This window comes from Nyctereutes procyonoides, unplaced genomic scaffold (assembly GCF_905146905.1).
Source record: "Nyctereutes procyonoides isolate TBG_1078 unplaced genomic scaffold, NYPRO_anot_genome, whole genome shotgun sequence".
NCBI classification, from domain to species: domain Eukaryota; kingdom Metazoa; phylum Chordata; class Mammalia; order Carnivora; family Canidae; genus Nyctereutes; species Nyctereutes procyonoides.
The window spans coordinates 10577280-10593618 of record NW_026575048.1 but is presented as its reverse complement, the minus strand read 5'-3'; positions in this window follow the sequence as shown (position 1 = coordinate 10593618).

Sequence of the window (16339 nt, the reverse complement as noted above, 5' to 3'; positions counted from 1 at the left end):
TATTAATTAATCAAGATAGAATTTAGAATATATCACCTCCATTTTATGGTAATTGTTCTAAAACACAAATCTCATGTTATTCTCCTAATTCCTTCTGTAGCACCCCATAACCTACTGGTGAAAACCCAGCCTATGTTTCTTGTTATAAAAATTCTCTGTGACCTCATCTCTGCCAATCATGTCAGCCTCCTCTTTCACTGCCTCTGTCTAATCCAGCTAAATTAAACTGTTGTAATTAACATGGCACCAATCCCTTTGTTCCTGCTGCTCATTAGCCTCTTGTATCCTCTTCCCCGCTCTTCACCACAAAACTGATGATTTAAAGTTCGGCATAGGGCTCATTATCTCTATGAAACCTCTGCTATTATTCCCAGGTATGACTGGGTATTTGTTCCTCCATGCCCCACTCCACCCCATATAGAATTTTATCATAGCATCCAGAAAATTTTAATGTACTCGTTTGTTTAAATATTTGTTTCTCCCTTTAGACAGTAAAGCTGGGAAATCTGAACTCACTCATTTCTGTAACAATAGGGTCTAGCATCATGTTTAATAAATAGTTTAATCAGTTTTAATTAATTAATGAGGTTGTTTTTGTTGTACTCATTGTCTCTACCCCACAGTTTGGATATACACTCTTTAATAGTTTCCCTGCCATTCAGATAGAACTCCGGTGGCTTCTCAGCTACACCACAGCCTAGAGTGTCCTCACCTGTCATCTATATAGATTCTTTCTGTCTTGAATTCACCATTGATTCCCCCCACCCCTCACCCTTCAGAGGAGAATTTACAGCTCTGTTCTGTGTAGTGCAACACTTGCTGGCACACCACCTCTGTGTCAGTCAGGCTTGCTGCCCTCCATCTGCAGCATTTACAGAGACCTCCACTCCGGTGCTCAGCCTTGCCTGCCCTATCACCTTCTTCCTATCTTACACAACTCCACCTCTTTAGCTCTTTTTGTGTAGTTTTTTCCTAAAGACTTGTTAACATTTGGACAGCACTTTATAAAGATGGTTCTTTCTGATCCTCAAAGCAGTCTTGTGAGTTATTATGGTCATCATCCCAGTTATGGAGATAAACACCTTCTTTATAGTGCCAAGCAACACATCACAGATAGTAGGGCTCTCAGAAGAAGAGCTCAACATGAATTTAATGAATATCTGTTGGCCACTGGAACAAGAAAATCATTGGGCTTGTTGCTGTAGGGCATGGAAAGGCCATTAAGTAATAGTTCTTATGCGCAGAGAACAAATGGTCAGTAGAAAATAAAGATTAAAAAAAAAGAATGAAATGCTGTAACGACAGCACCATGTTTTCTGAGTGCCTGCTGTGTATGAAACATTTTAGTATATTTAATACATTTAATTTATTTTCTTACTCATAATAATCCTGGGAGGGAGCCATTGCCATACCATTTTCATGGATAAGGAGACCGAGTTTGAGAGATTTAGTGACTTGCTCAAACTTGCACAGCTAGTGGTGGCAGAGACGAACTTTTAAGCTATGACTACCTGATTCCAGGGCACCTGCTCTTTCCAATATACAACACTGCCTCTTGGGTGCAAATTACTAGTACAGTGTAAACTGAGTGATGAAGAAGAGCAGAGACTGGAAAGTTTGATACTGTTTAGGACTAGAGAAGAACCTGTTTAGGACTAGAGAAGAACCTGTTTTAGGAGCTTGACATATGGATAACATTATATAAGAGAGATTTTGCGGGGAGAGTACTCAAGCAATGAAAAATGCTTTAGCTATAGCCTGTGTATATGGGAGAAGTGGGTCTGGAAAGGCATGTGTAGGGCAGTCCAGGTAAAGGATGGACAGACTTCAGAATCACTGGGAGAGTAGCCAGAGCTAGGGGCTGATTGAATCTTAAGGAATGTTGTGGGCTGATTTGTATCTCCCTCAAATTTGTATGTTGAAATACTAACTACATCAGAATGTGACTACATCAGAATGTGATTGTATTTGGAGATAGAGTCTTTAAGGAGGTAATCAAGTTAAAATGAGGGCATTGTGGTAGATCCTAATCTAATAGGACTGATGTCCCTATAAGAAGAGGAAATTAGGACACAGACACACACAGAGGGACAACTGTGTGAGGCTATAGGGAGAAGGCCACCATCTACAAGCTAAGATGGGAGGCCTCAAAAGAAACCACCCCTGCCAACACGTTGATCTCAGACTCAGATTTCTAAACTCCAGAATTGTGAGAAAATAAATCTCTGTTGCTTAAATGTTTAAGCCCTCCAGTCTGTGGTATTTGGTTGTGGCAGTCCTAGCACTCTAATAAAAGGAGTGATGGAGAGAAGGAGGTCCACTATATAAGAGAGTAGGTGGTTGGGAAAGAAAAACACAATGAGCTTTGTTACAGGATAAATATTTGTTAATTGATCTTCATTGCTTAGGTGTGGAGATTAGCCAATTTCAGGAACTCAGGTGAGGCCATTTCTTAACCTGCTGACAATGTATAATTTTATGTATGACACTGCAACTTGGAGATGGACCTGGTCTGACCAGTGTTCCTTCTTCACTCTGACCAGATTGAGAAGGAAATTTCACTGCTGTAATGTCAGCTCAAGGTTGAAATATGACTTGGCCCTTCACCTCCCTCACTGTTTTAATGAAGGTGCTAGGGCTGATCAGAGATTGGAATCATGCTTAGTAGACCTGCGGCTGCTTTTAACTCTGCAGAAGTAATTGAGATTTATGAACTCCTTATTAGCTCCTTAAAACAAAATGAGGAACTTGAAATTCCCATCTGTCAAGATTAAGGCGGGAAGAATTTATTTTTGCTCTTAAAATCTTACTTTAATGAAAGTGATTCCTTTTCACCTCTTCCCTTTTATAGCACTTGGGAGCAATATCACTATGAAGAGATAAGAGGGGTTAGGAGTAGAGAAATGGAAAGCCTGAATCGTTATTTTCAATTCCACAAATATGTTGAGCCTTCAGTCTGTGCCAGAAATCCTGTCAGGCTCTGGGGGTACAAAGATGAATAAAACAAGGTGTCTGATCTAAGTTCTATGAGAACTTCTTCTGACTTAGATACGTTATATTTTGCACCTAATACATGGCAAGACATTTACAGCATTTTCTCACTTCATCTTCAGAATATTCTTCAAGCTCATTTTAAACTAAGATTAACTAGCTTGCCCAAGGCCGAACAGTGATCCTCATGATTTGATCCCAGTTCTGATTCCAAACTTCTCGAAGAGTGGACAGTTCTTTGCTTTAGCCATCGTAGATGGCTCCCAGGAACCTTTGGATTCTAGCTTCAGGTCAAATCAGGCAGTGCTGGCTGGCTACCGAGAGGAATCCAGCAGTGTCGGGAGTTCACCTGGGGAATTTGGTTCCTGGTCAGATCTGCTGCTTTGTGCATGCGTGTGTATATGTGTGTGTGTAGAAGATTTTTCTCCACTCTCGTCTTGCAGTGGATTGTGGTCGTGCTTGTGCAATTTTTCCCTAGAGTCTATTTTGTGAAATATAATTGAAATCGAAACGCCAGTGATTTTTAATCATACTTCCAATTTATATCTCATGTAACCATATGCCAGTGTTCTCAGAGTGTTACAGGGATATGAATTATGCTGAAATTGGATTAGGCAAATACACATTTTCCTTAAAAAATAGATACCCAGAGCAGTAATTTAATTCCACCAACTCTAAAGATTCTCTCAGAAATACCCTGTGTATCTTATCAGCAGCTCATTGTGAATTTTCTTCTGGGCTATTTCTCTGCCTTTTCATTTTCTCCCAGAATCCACTGTATTTAACAAACATTAGCAACTGTAGGAAGTCCATTTGTATCAAAAGCATCCCTAAATGTAAGGAAATCAGGTTTTCAGAGGGAGGATACCATCTATTCCTCAATTTTGGGGAAAGCAGTAAGAACCTTTTCTTTTTCGAATAGATCCTGGAAGCTATATCACAACTTGAGTATCTAAATAGTTGTTAGACCAGAGTTTAAGATCCTACATGGCTGTGAGACAGGCATTAGCTTCCCGTTCTATAATAGCTTTGTGGTTTGCTGAGGACCCTAATATGAGCAAACAACACTTATTCTGGGGTATTATCACTCTTTACATTCTGTTGGAATAATTTCTCACTAATAAAGGCAGAGGTTTAAAAATATACCAGGAGAAGAAACAAGATTGAATAGGAGCAAAGGTTCTTTCTCAGACTTTCACATTACTTTGGAGATGACATTATGGGGTGGTTACAAATGTGGCTCCTGGTACCAGATGGCCTGAGTTTGTATCCCTGTCTTAGTCCTTCCCCACTGTGACCTTGGCCAACCTGTTTAAATTTTCTGTGTCTCAGATACCTCAACAGGGTGCTCTGAGAACTAAATGAACTAACATATATAAAGTGCGTAGAATAATGCCTTTGTGCATAATACATATGAAACAAATGTTTTCTATTAATGTTTTAGCTCCATCTAATTGGCTATAATTGGATGTAGTAGGCAAAAGAATGGCTCCCTCAAGATCCTAATTCTTGGAACCTGTGAATGTTACTTTACATAGCAAAAGAGACTCTGTAGATTGGATTAAGTTAGGATTTTGAGGCGGGGAGGTTATCCTGGATTATGTGGGTAGGCCCAATATAATCCTATCCATAAGGGAAAGAGGGAGACTCTAGAGGTTAGAGGCAGCCTGCTTTCCTTGAGTGATTTCATGAGACTTCTGACCTCCAGAACTGTGAGACAATAACATAACCAAACTAGAAAGTGTTGGTTAAGCCACTATTTTATGGTAATCTGTTACAGTGTCTCCGGGAAATAAATACATCAGGCTGTTGGCGACATTCAGGGATTCCTGGTTGCCTCCAACAAGAAACACAAGCTTTGTAGCTAGAAGTCCAAATGTTCTCACAATGTGGCTCCTGGGCCACATTTTCTGTTGCTTCCACATGTGAGTGTTGCTCTACAGCAAACTAGACTTTTTTTCTAATTTGACTCCTGCCATATGTACCACATACACAATTGCTCTTTGCCCCTACATAGGTATTTTTGCTTTGCCTGGAAAGTCCTTTTTCTCCTCTCCCTGTTCAAAATTATTTCTCCTCTCCTTTTGATGCCAAGACCAAATGCCTCCTAATCCTGGTGGGCCCCTTATCTTGAATATACACAAGGGCCTAGTGATGTGCAGATCAAGCTAATTGGTAGAAAATATTCAAATGGTCAAAGTATGAGTAGATTCAAGATCAGACTTATGTTATTGCCAGCCTGTGTAGCCACCTGGTTGCATGTTGGTCTCAAGCTTCTGGGGTATTCTCTATTCTCAGGACACATGAAAAAGAAACTTATACATATATCATCAATGGAATTATAAGGCAACAAATCTCTTAATATGAAAAGTTCCAATGTGGTCTTTTACCAGAGAATCTATTTTTTACATTCCATTTGCTGGCTGACGTGCATTGAAGGACTTTCTTTTTTCTTATTTCTAGAAGTTCCTAGTCAGTTTTACTGGACTACTGGAGATACTTGAACCAGAGATATCTTCACTTGTCAAGAATCCCTAGTCCTTCATTAAATTGGCAGGAAATAGGCAAAACAATAACATAAGAGTAGTAATGATAATGGTATTAATATTAAAGATTAGAGTCAAAATGGGATATTTTCTTCAAAGAAACAAATTCTCTTTTCACAGTAAAATTCCTTTGGGCATCTTTCAAATTAAAAACAAATGTGGAACTAAGCCACTTTTATTTCCTCTGAAAGCATTTTTAACCTTGGTGGTTGAGGTTGTGATGTCTTGGTATAATTAATGGAGAATTTGGGATCTTAAATTAGATCCCAAGGCATCTAGTGGGTCATCAGTAGAATGGATCAATCTTGGAAGATTTCTTCTGAATAATCTGTTTCTTGAAAGTGGAATCATCTTAAGTAGGTGTCCTTAAATTGGTGAGCACTTGCCAGAACTTGTCTTTTTCTTTTTTTTTAAATATTTACCATTCCTTCCTGGAAGTAAACGCTGATAGAAAAATCTGTCCTTTTTGTTGTTCCCTTGGGTATCTTATTTTATTCCCACCAGTTTTTGAGACTTCTTCCCTCAACACAATTATGTCCCTCTTGAACATCATTTCATGGTATGAGATGCGAACATATGTTATCCCTATTTTTATAATAAAACAGAACTGCTACATGCCAAAGTCCATTGTTTTTAAAGTTTTTTTCTATGACTGAAGATTCAACCCAATAATTATTATTGAGTAATTTCATACTTTAATCTCATAAAATAGTGTTCATGGTCATTAGATTTAAGTTGACTACCTAAGAGAAATTTCCTTTATTTTCTAAACTTATTTTTCTTTACTGCTATTCAGTTCCACCCATTTTTTGTTCTAATTGCAATCAAGAAATATCCAAATCTTGTTTTGGAAATCTCAATTGCCAGATCTCACATAGAATTTAGTTTAAAAATCTGTGTATATAACTTATTAAAGGAAGAACTAGATGAAACAGTACTTTTTATTCTGCTTATTATTCAATATTTCCCTCTTTATATGGATTATTTATTCCTGTAAGATTCCTCTATATTTTGGACAAAAAATAAGGTACTTAAAACAGCTTGTAGTAGAGTATTCTCTTTATGATTGAGATTCGAAAGTTTAAAAAAAGTCAGGAGCTTAGGGAAGTGAATCATCCTCCTGGGTGAATAGAAGTGAAAGTTTTTTATGGAAGTGGAGTTTTTTTTTTTTAATAAGGAATTGAAATGTACAGGGCATAATTTTAAATCAGATTTTAAATTTTAAATCAGATGCTTCAGAAGCTGAGAGCTCTGGAAGTCTCTGTCCATTTTTGTCATGTAAATTAAAGGTCCTGATTCTGTAGGTAGGGTCAGTGGGTGCACCGTACATCCCATACAAATTCCAGAGGAAACTTGTTTCTGGGCAAAGAAAGGAGGCAGGGAGATGTACGAAGAGGTGGGCTGGGGTAAAAAGAGATGTGTGATGGGACAGGGAACATATGTAATGATCCAGCTTGATGAATACTCTGGGGTGGCCTGACTCAGGAAACAATTTGAGATTTTTACTTGGAATCTGTCCTTTTATTCTCCGATATTTAAAGATCTGACGCTTCTTTCTTAAATACTTTGATTGTTGCATTTCAAAGTCCTTGCTTTTTTCAAAAGGGAAGTATTAATTTGGACTCTTTGGTTGGTTCATTCAATTCAGGGTATTATTCTCCTGACTTTCAAAATAAAATTCTTGAGTGGTGGCATGTTTTGGATAATGGCTAGAAACCACTTTAATTTTGTTCTTCTGTTTAGGAGAAAACATCTTGATTATTTGCAAATGGATCCAGGAAGTGACGAAGACATAGTTTAATTTTTCCTTCTATTATTGTATTAGCCATAGATCTGAACTATAGCTTACAATTCTCAAAGATTTATTTAAGATCAAACTCCTTTATCTCCTTTACAATATAGGAATCTTCTTTGAGAATTAAAGTGTAATGTGATATCCTTGTGTCTCATAGATTTATTGTCTGGAGATTGTTGAATATCTAAGGAGAGCTATAAACCTCTTCCCTGAAAAACTTTTGCATTCATATACATAATTTTAAGGGATTCATAGGCTCTTGGGGCTTCTGTAGGTCCCAAGTAGAGGACTTCTTGTATTCAGATTCCCCACAATGTGGTCATTCACCATACCCTCCCCTCCCATTCTTTCTCCAGTGGAAAAGAACCTATGGCTTCCTCAGATAGTTCATTCTATTCTTATTCTACTTTATTTTCTTTTTTTAAAAAAATATTTATTCATGAGAGACACACACAGGGAGGCGGAGACACAGGCAAAGGGAGAAGCAGGCTCCCTGCAGGAAGTCTGATTCGGGACTTGATCCTAAGACCCTGGGATCATGACCTGAGCCAAAGACAGATTCTCAACCCCTGAACCACCCAGGCATCCCTTTATTCTACTTCTTAAAATGTTCTTCCTCTTATCTAATCAAAATGTACGTCCCTTCAATTCTACCAGAGGTCCTTTTGCTACTTTTTGGATTCCTATGGAATAACTGATTTGTCTTCCCTAGGACATCTCTTCACATATTTGACAACAGAGTTAGACAACCCAGTCAAACCTGGGTTTCATTTTACATTTACTGTGAGTTTGTCCAGTCCTCATTTTACCTGGCATTCAACTTATCTCACTAACCCCGCTCTCCTGGCACAGAAAGGATTTGCAAATGCTGTGTCTAAATTTGACTCTCTGGTAGGGAGGGAGGCCACAGGGTTTGAAAATTTTGGGTGAAAAGAATAAGTTTGCAGAGATCTTGAAACTTAAGATAAGCAATGATCAGATTTCTCCTGAAAACATTTCAAGGTTCCTCACTAAGGAACCTCATAAGAATTGTGGTTTGGCACAGCTGCAATTTGTAAACTAGGATTTCTGGGGGGTGAAGACAAAATTCTGACAACAGCCATGTTAAAGGTGAACTGCAGAATAAACCACAATGTACTTATAAGCATTCTTACAGATACACAGTACATATCAAATGGCAGGCATGCCAGTGGGCCCATAAAAGACTGAAAAAGACATCTTTTGAAGGCAAAGGAAAGGAGCGTTTTATGTCCAGGATAGATAAGTTTTAAAACCAGACAGCATGATACAGTGTTCAGATTCCAAGCTCTGCTCCTTAGTAGCTCTGTAAAAAGAGCAAGCTGCTTCACTTTTCACACCCTCAACTGCGGCATCAAGAATAATAAAGCAAAAAGGGGCAATAATATTAGCAGTTTCTAGGGAGGTAGTGACATTAAATAATGAATATTAATCACCATACAGTTACTGATATTTGGTAGGGGGCGTAGAGATGGTTGCATGTCCTCCCTGCCTTCCTCAGTTTAAAGCATTAACCTTTCCAAAGTACTGTGTCACTTATTCCTTCATTTGATCAATACATAAGTCCTAAGAGATGGGTGGGGCAGGAATTATTACCCACATTTTCTTATGGGGCATCTGAGACACAGAGTAGTGATGTGCCTAAGATCATAAAACAAATGTATAGTAAAAGCAAATTTAATTCAAGTTCTGTGAGGTAAATAAATGTAAATTTTCCATACTACTGACTTCTGAGATTTTATAAGAGGAGTTTGAAATTAGAATTTCCCTAGAGACAGCAAGATAAAATCCAAAATGTCAAAGCCAAACCACCATATGCCAGGTTCACAAAAGAAGTATGAGAACTGGATCTTGGATTCTTGAATGGTTCAGTGAAATGAGACACAGAAAAGGAGTCATAATGGCTCCCACTATGGCCCATGAAGGAGTAAACCTTGGGAATTGCTCTCTCACTACAAACAACTAGAAAATTGGTCAAAATATATTTAAAGAGTTGCTTTAAGACACTGGACAACAACAACATCAGAACATGATATTATCTCTGAGAAGAGGGAAGCAAATCGAGTGAGCCCCATGATCACCCCATTTTCTACCCAGAGGCAGCTTTTAGATCCCAACCTAGGGAGGAAGAGCCCTCAGTTTCTCTGCTTTGGGAAGACAAAGATGGAAAGCCTTGGTAGCTGGTTTTGGGAGGCTCAGTACCAGAAAGAAGGGGGCTTGAAAGTTCTGGGAGGCATCCCCTCAAATCTCTGTCAGATTATTGATGTACACATGTATACAGTAAAGTTCCACAAGGCCAGACAACTCTTAGAGTACACAGAGGGCTGGAAATAATTTGGATTCAAAAACTGAGGGGAAGAGACTTCATAAATCACAGAGAATTGAGTAAAGTCCTCAGAAAGGTATAGCCTTGGTATGCAGTACAGCGTTACTTATGTTGACTAGAGGCTGCTCTAGACATGCCCTAAGAAACTTATAAATAAGCCTGGAGAGGATCAGTCTGATCCCACGTCATGTGGCTGACACAAATTCCAGTGCCCAAAAATCTAAAGTCCATACCTGATATCCAATCATATCTTCTTGGGATGCCCAGAAGAAAGGGGGGTATTATTGGGATGACAGATTAAAGATGCATGACATTTTCTTGAGAAAGACAAGTTGCCATGCTGTGAGTCTGCAGTCTCTCCATACCAATGGGAAGGAAAGGGAAGGGAAGGGAAGGGAAGGGAAGGGAAGGGAAGGGAAGGGAAGGGAAGAGATTTCCTTCCCATCCAGGTGTGTGTGTGTGTGTGTGTGTGTGTGTGTGTGTGTTTGTGTAGGAGTGTGATGGTACACCCATGGGACCACCTGGAAGAGTTTGAAAGAGTTCCCTGAAACTGAAAGACCATAAAACAGAGAATGCTCAAGGAGCCCTGTGCAGTGAGGTATGGAAGCTGTCATGTACTCCACAGGGTCAAAGCAATAGATGTCTGAATGTTTCCTATGAATCCTATGACATAAGAGAAAGCAATGTCATTTTGGTTTCTGTCAAATAAACTACCCCAGAGAGTCAGGGTCTGAGGAGCTGAGAATGAAGTTGTATGGTCCAGGTCCAAGAATGGTTTGTAGAGAGTTCTCCACCATGAGATTTTGCATTAAAAGAGGAAGATTCATCTTTGACCATCAGCCAGACCAGAAAGGAGGAAGTCACCTATCAAGTAAGAATTTTCTTATTACCCATCTCTTCTCCCTCTTCCAGCTTCGCTCTAGCAAGTTGGAAAGAGCAGTTAGCTAGTAAGGAATGGGATGCATGGGAAAAAAACACTGGCCCCATTATATTTCCCTTCTTAGAGGGAGGCTACCACAGATTTTATCCTGGGGGAGGAGGAAGCAAAACCCAACTGTTGACTAGATCTTGAACTAGATGCAATCTAATTTCTGAATGATGCTAGGTTTTGATTTAAAGTAAGATACTGTCATCTATGAGTAAGCTGGAGAAGGCAAGGAATCTGCTTAGCTTTCTTCCAATGATCAGAGATGAATTTTATTAAATAGAGTTTAAAGAGGAAGTAGAAGCAAGCGAAAGGTACATACAACTATGGGGTCAACCAGTTATACTTCCTAAAACAAGATGGAATCCTGCCCATCAGTGCCTGGTGAAACTTGTTTGGATAGTTACTTCTCGATCTATTTGTATGGTATGACCGTTCAATCCTGTTGATTTTAATACTTATGACATACATCCTAAATCTCACTGTGAGTAGAGTTCTAAATCTTACCATGAGTAGATCAGTCTAACAGGAAAGACAATCTTGCAAACAAATATATGGAATATCTATGATATGTGTAACAAGAAAATGTTATCTAGAGAAACTGATTTTACTTTTGTCCCACAAAGTGATATTCTGCATTATAATAAGTAATTAAACCTTGCCTTGGGAGAAGGGGTAAGACAAATGTGATTTTTGTTTGTTCATTTTTAAGAAGCTGCATAAAAAAAGAAGCTGCATAAAAACTGTCTCCTTTGCAGCTAATCCTTGGGGACAAAACAAAGCAAGTTGCACAAAAAGTCCAGGGTCCAACAAAGGGAAAAAGTTGCTGCTCTACCCCCTTCTCCCTTGATGTCCAATAAACTCTAGAGTCCTTGAGCAGATAGGGGGAGCATGGAAGGATATGCAAATCTCAAGTGGAAGACAATGGATTTTCCAGAAGGAAGATACCTCAGTGGCATATTGGAAAACACGAGTGATGTGATGATACTTGCACTCTAGTTTTGGACAGAAAGAAACAGGTAGCATTGCTCATGGGCTGGAGGTTGGGAAGGCTTCCAAAATACTGTACAATCAGAATAAGCAGCAGACTACACATTCTTTGGAGAAGGGTCTGGACTCGTCCTAGAGCTGAGAGTAGTAGCCATTGGCCAGAACCTGAAGGTAAAGACTTTGGGTTCTGTACCAGGTGTGATAGGAAAACTTGGAGGGTTTTGAGTAGAAGAGAAACCCAAGCAGATGCTTTAAAAATAACATTAAAAATCTTGCTTGATAAGTTGAGGAATGTTGGGGGCAAGGATGGAAAAGGGAAGCCAATTTGGAATCTATTGGAGGATTCCAGGTAGAAGATGATCATGCCTTGGACTAGGAATATGGTCATAAATGGTTATAGAGGAATGAGGAGTAGTGAATTGGTATTTTAAAGGTAGTTCCCATGGGATTTGTTGGTTGATTAGATGTGGGGAGTGAGAAAAAACTGTCAGGCTGAGCAGTGGGCAAGTGAAGACACTGTTGACCTTCACTGGGAAATACTGGGGGAGCAGCAGGATTGGAGGGGAAATTAAATGATTCTTTTGCTTAACAAAATGGTTTCAGGATGACAATTAGATAAAGCACCGGAGACAGAAATTTGATGTATGAGTCCTGAATTCAGAGGAGAAATCTGGTTGAAGATATAAGACTGAGTTACCAGGATGCCTGGGTAGCTCAGTGGTGGAGCATCAGCCTTTGGCTCAGGGCATGATCCCGGGGTCCTGGGATCGAGTCCCACATTGGGCTCCTCACAGGGAGCCTGCTTCTCCCTCTGCCTGTGTCTCTGCCTCTCTCTTTGTGTCTCTCATGACAAAACAAAACAAAAAAACTGGAGTTGCTAGCATATGGAAAATAAAGAAAGATATTTAAATTAATATATTTAAAGCCATGGTTTTGGATAAAGTCAGCTGAGAAATGTGAGTAGATTTAAAATAGAAGATCAAGATTTAAAATAGATTGATCAAGATCAATGGGTGCTCCAGAATAAGCCCTGGAGCACCCATCCTTTAGAGAACATTCTGATAAGGAAGACTCAGCAACTAGTAGGACAGTCAGGCAGAAACAGACCAGGAACATATTTTGTCTAGAAAGTCAATGAATAAATATTCCAAGAAGGAAGAAGTGATCAATTGTGTCAAATGCTGCTAAGACTCTGAGTGAGATAAGGATTGAGGGTTGAGCATTGAGTTTAGCGATGAGGAGATACTGGGCAGAGCTATCTCAGTGGAGAGCTGGCTATGGAAGCCTGATAAGAATGATTTCAAGGAAGAATGGAGGAAAAAACCTGAAGACAGAAGAGGCAGCTTCTGCAAAGGAGAGCAGAAAAATATGGATATAGATGGAATCAAAGCTTCTTTAATGATAGAAGGTCTTCCAGGATGCTTATATGTATATGAAGATAACCCAGCTATGCTAGATAAATATGATGGTGTAGAAGAAAAAATGAGACTTGCAGAAGAAATATATTTGAGTTGATGAGAAGAGATGTGATTAAGTACTGAAGAGAAGGGTTGGCCCAAGCTTGGGGTCTAGATAACATTTCCACTCTCCCAGGACAGGAGGGAAGGGAATGCATGTGGCTGGGGCTGGACTGGGATGTCAGCACTGTGCACTGTTGGCTGCTGTCTACTCAGATGGATCAATGCTCATGCTGTACTATTGTTAAAATTCTGTGAAATCATAACCAGGTATAGATATTTGGTAGGCTTATAAAATCAGTGGTAGGGGAATGTAGACACTTCATGTGATGGCTCTGGCTTGAGAGAGAGAGGAAGGAAAAAATGTTCTGAGATTTGGGGAAAAAAGATAAGGTATGAAACAGTGACCTTGGAGAATAGGAGAGCAAACGGAAATGTATGTGTATTTGGGGGCAGCATGGAAGGCCCACTTGACTTTTGTGATAATGAACTTAGATTGAGATTGATTAGAATGAACATGGGCTTTTTTTTTTCCTATCCAGTTTTGTTCAGCACTTTGAATATAAGAATAGAGTAGTGTTGAGTTTAATCAGAATTTTGATGCTGCCAGGCTAGAGAGGGAGATTCAAGAGAGGTGAGGGTTTATGCAAGACAACTACAATAATAGACCATAAATCAAAGGCGGAAGTGAGGACATGACCATGTGAGGATGTGAAAAGGTGTAAGGTCACTTGTTAGGGTCATGGAGCTTTTACAGGCTACTACAGGAAGGTGTGTTTGTGTGTAGAAGGAGATATGTGGACAGAGATTGGGATACTTAAAATAGAGATAAGTAGAAGTAGAGTTTTGGAGGTAAGAAATTGAGAGATCAGGTATTGGTTTAATCATCTACCCCTATTTTGAAATGACCATGAATGAAGATAGGAATAGAGATGGGGAGGTAGAGAGTAATCTGGAAGTCTTCTATGAATAGAAGGGAGTGATGTGAACCCATGGATGATCTCACAGGGAAGTATAGTAGGTGAGAGAATTTGCATCAAAATTGCTGAGGGCTTTTAGGTAAGATGAAGGAACCATTTTGCACATTATATAACCAGCCTACCCACAAACACTGTTTCTTCTTGTCACCATGTAAGGTTTTTCTTATCTATTGATACACATTTTTTGTGCATTTGATCATTCAAAAAATTTACTGGACTTTTGTTATGATGTATCTTGTTGAGATAAATGAGTCCAAGATTACCAAGCCCTCCCTGTAGTGGACACTATTTTTGATGTTTACAAGCCCTGACATGTGCAGAGCGATTTACAAAACACTTTCACACCTATCCCTTAATCTGATTGCTAAGTTACAACTTTGGAAAAGAGAGTTCAGAGAATCTGACTTGTCCAAGACAACAAGCTATGAATCTGGGATTCACTTACAGGGTCCCGATGCTCCAGCCACTGCCCTTTTAATCACATAGTTTTTTTCTGTGTGTCCGATTATCTGGCTATTTTATCGTGTGTTTTATGAAAATAGACTTTTGCCTTATGGCCTGCATCCTCGCTATGCCTTCTTATGGCAAAAGTCCAAGAAACAAGTTCAGCCTAAGGAGGTCTTTGGAGAGAAGTAGAGGAAAAAAATTCTGCTCAATCAGATGGATTCAATGAGATAATGTGTGGAAACGCTTGTGAACTGATATGTATTATAAAACTGCAGGTGGATTTTTTTTTAAATGGACAGGCTAATAGTGTGGAGGTTAGAAAAACTTCAACCAGTCTGTGTGGCTTTTAGCCAGTCTTTCCCTGGATATCCTTTCTTGGCTCCTGTTTCCTCATCTATAAAATGGAATCTATAATACATACTCTTTAGGATTGTTGTGTGGCTCAAATGGGTAATAGAAAAGAATAATCTGGACAACCTGGGTGGCTCAGCAGTTTAGCACTGCCTTCAGCCCAGGGCATGATCCTGGAGACCCAGGATTAAGTCCTGCATCGGGCTCCCTGCATGGAGCCTACTTGTGTCTCTGCCTCTTTCTCTTTTTCTGTTTTTGTCTCTCATAAATAAATAAAATCTTTAAAAAGAAGAAAAGAAAAGAATAGTCTTTCAAAATTGAAAAGTGTCATCTCAGAAATGGACCTTATATTTCTGCACTTTGGGAGAAGTAGCCCCGGACTATTGTGCTTGGGACTATTCTGGTATAAGTGATGGGAAAGATGGGAAGGAGCTTTCAAAGCAGGTGGCACCTTTGACACACTATGTTGGTTGCCATCCACAGAAAAATTATTTATTATTTCCTCCTGGAAACTGCTGAGAGATGCACATCTGCAGGGGCAGGTTGTGTCTTCAGGGGCCTAAATACACTTCTGGAGTAGTCCTTGAGGAATGATTGGCACTATGCCCCCAGTTCTCTTTTCTCACCACTTAGTAAACCCATTTACACAAAAAGGTAATGACTGATAGAGATTCAAGATTGGCTTTTGTTCCTAGAGTGTCTGTGTCTGCACTTTAACATGGCATAGAGTCTTGATTTAAATCATTGCATTTCTAAAGGTAGATTTGAATTCAGAAGGTATTAAAGTTGGAGAAGGCATTCTGAAGGGTCGGGGGAGAGAGAAGAGGCTTCTAGGAGCCCTTTGAACCATATCCTCACTTTGCATTTACCCTGTCTTCATCACCCAGCACGAGACTGGGTACACAGTAGGCTCTCAATAGACACTCTGCTGTTCACTGATCCAAAGAAAAAAATGTTTCCAGGATCATTGACAAGCAGCTTGATAGAATTCAGGACACGATTGAAATTATAGGTCCACAGAATAGGTCCCTGTAGCATTTGTGTCCTGTATCCCACTACAAAGGAGTCTTATTTTCTTTTGTAAATGACTTGAAAATCTTCAGTTCATTTCTACATAGTTCACCTTTAAAAGTCTTTTGTGCTTGTCTTTTTTCTTTCTTTGTCATCTTTATTTTTCATTAAAAAAATGTCTTTTTTCCCTTCATGACTAAGCACAGACCACCCAAGACGCTGAGGCAGGGTGCTGAAGAGCAGTTTTTGTTTTTTTCTGCATTTTCTCCTTTAGAGGATAAATTTAACTTCCCCTTCCCAATACTGTGATGTACACAGTTGAGCTTGGTATTTCTGCTGAAAACTATGAGTCATTTTTCATAAACAGGGATTGTCAAAAGTGCCTGATTCAAAATATAACAAATACAGAAAAAGCCCCAAACTGAATGAGCTCAAAAATTTCTTCAGATGTTCTACAAAGAGAAGGGGTAGGGAATCATTGTCTTTGGAGAAGTCACTTGGC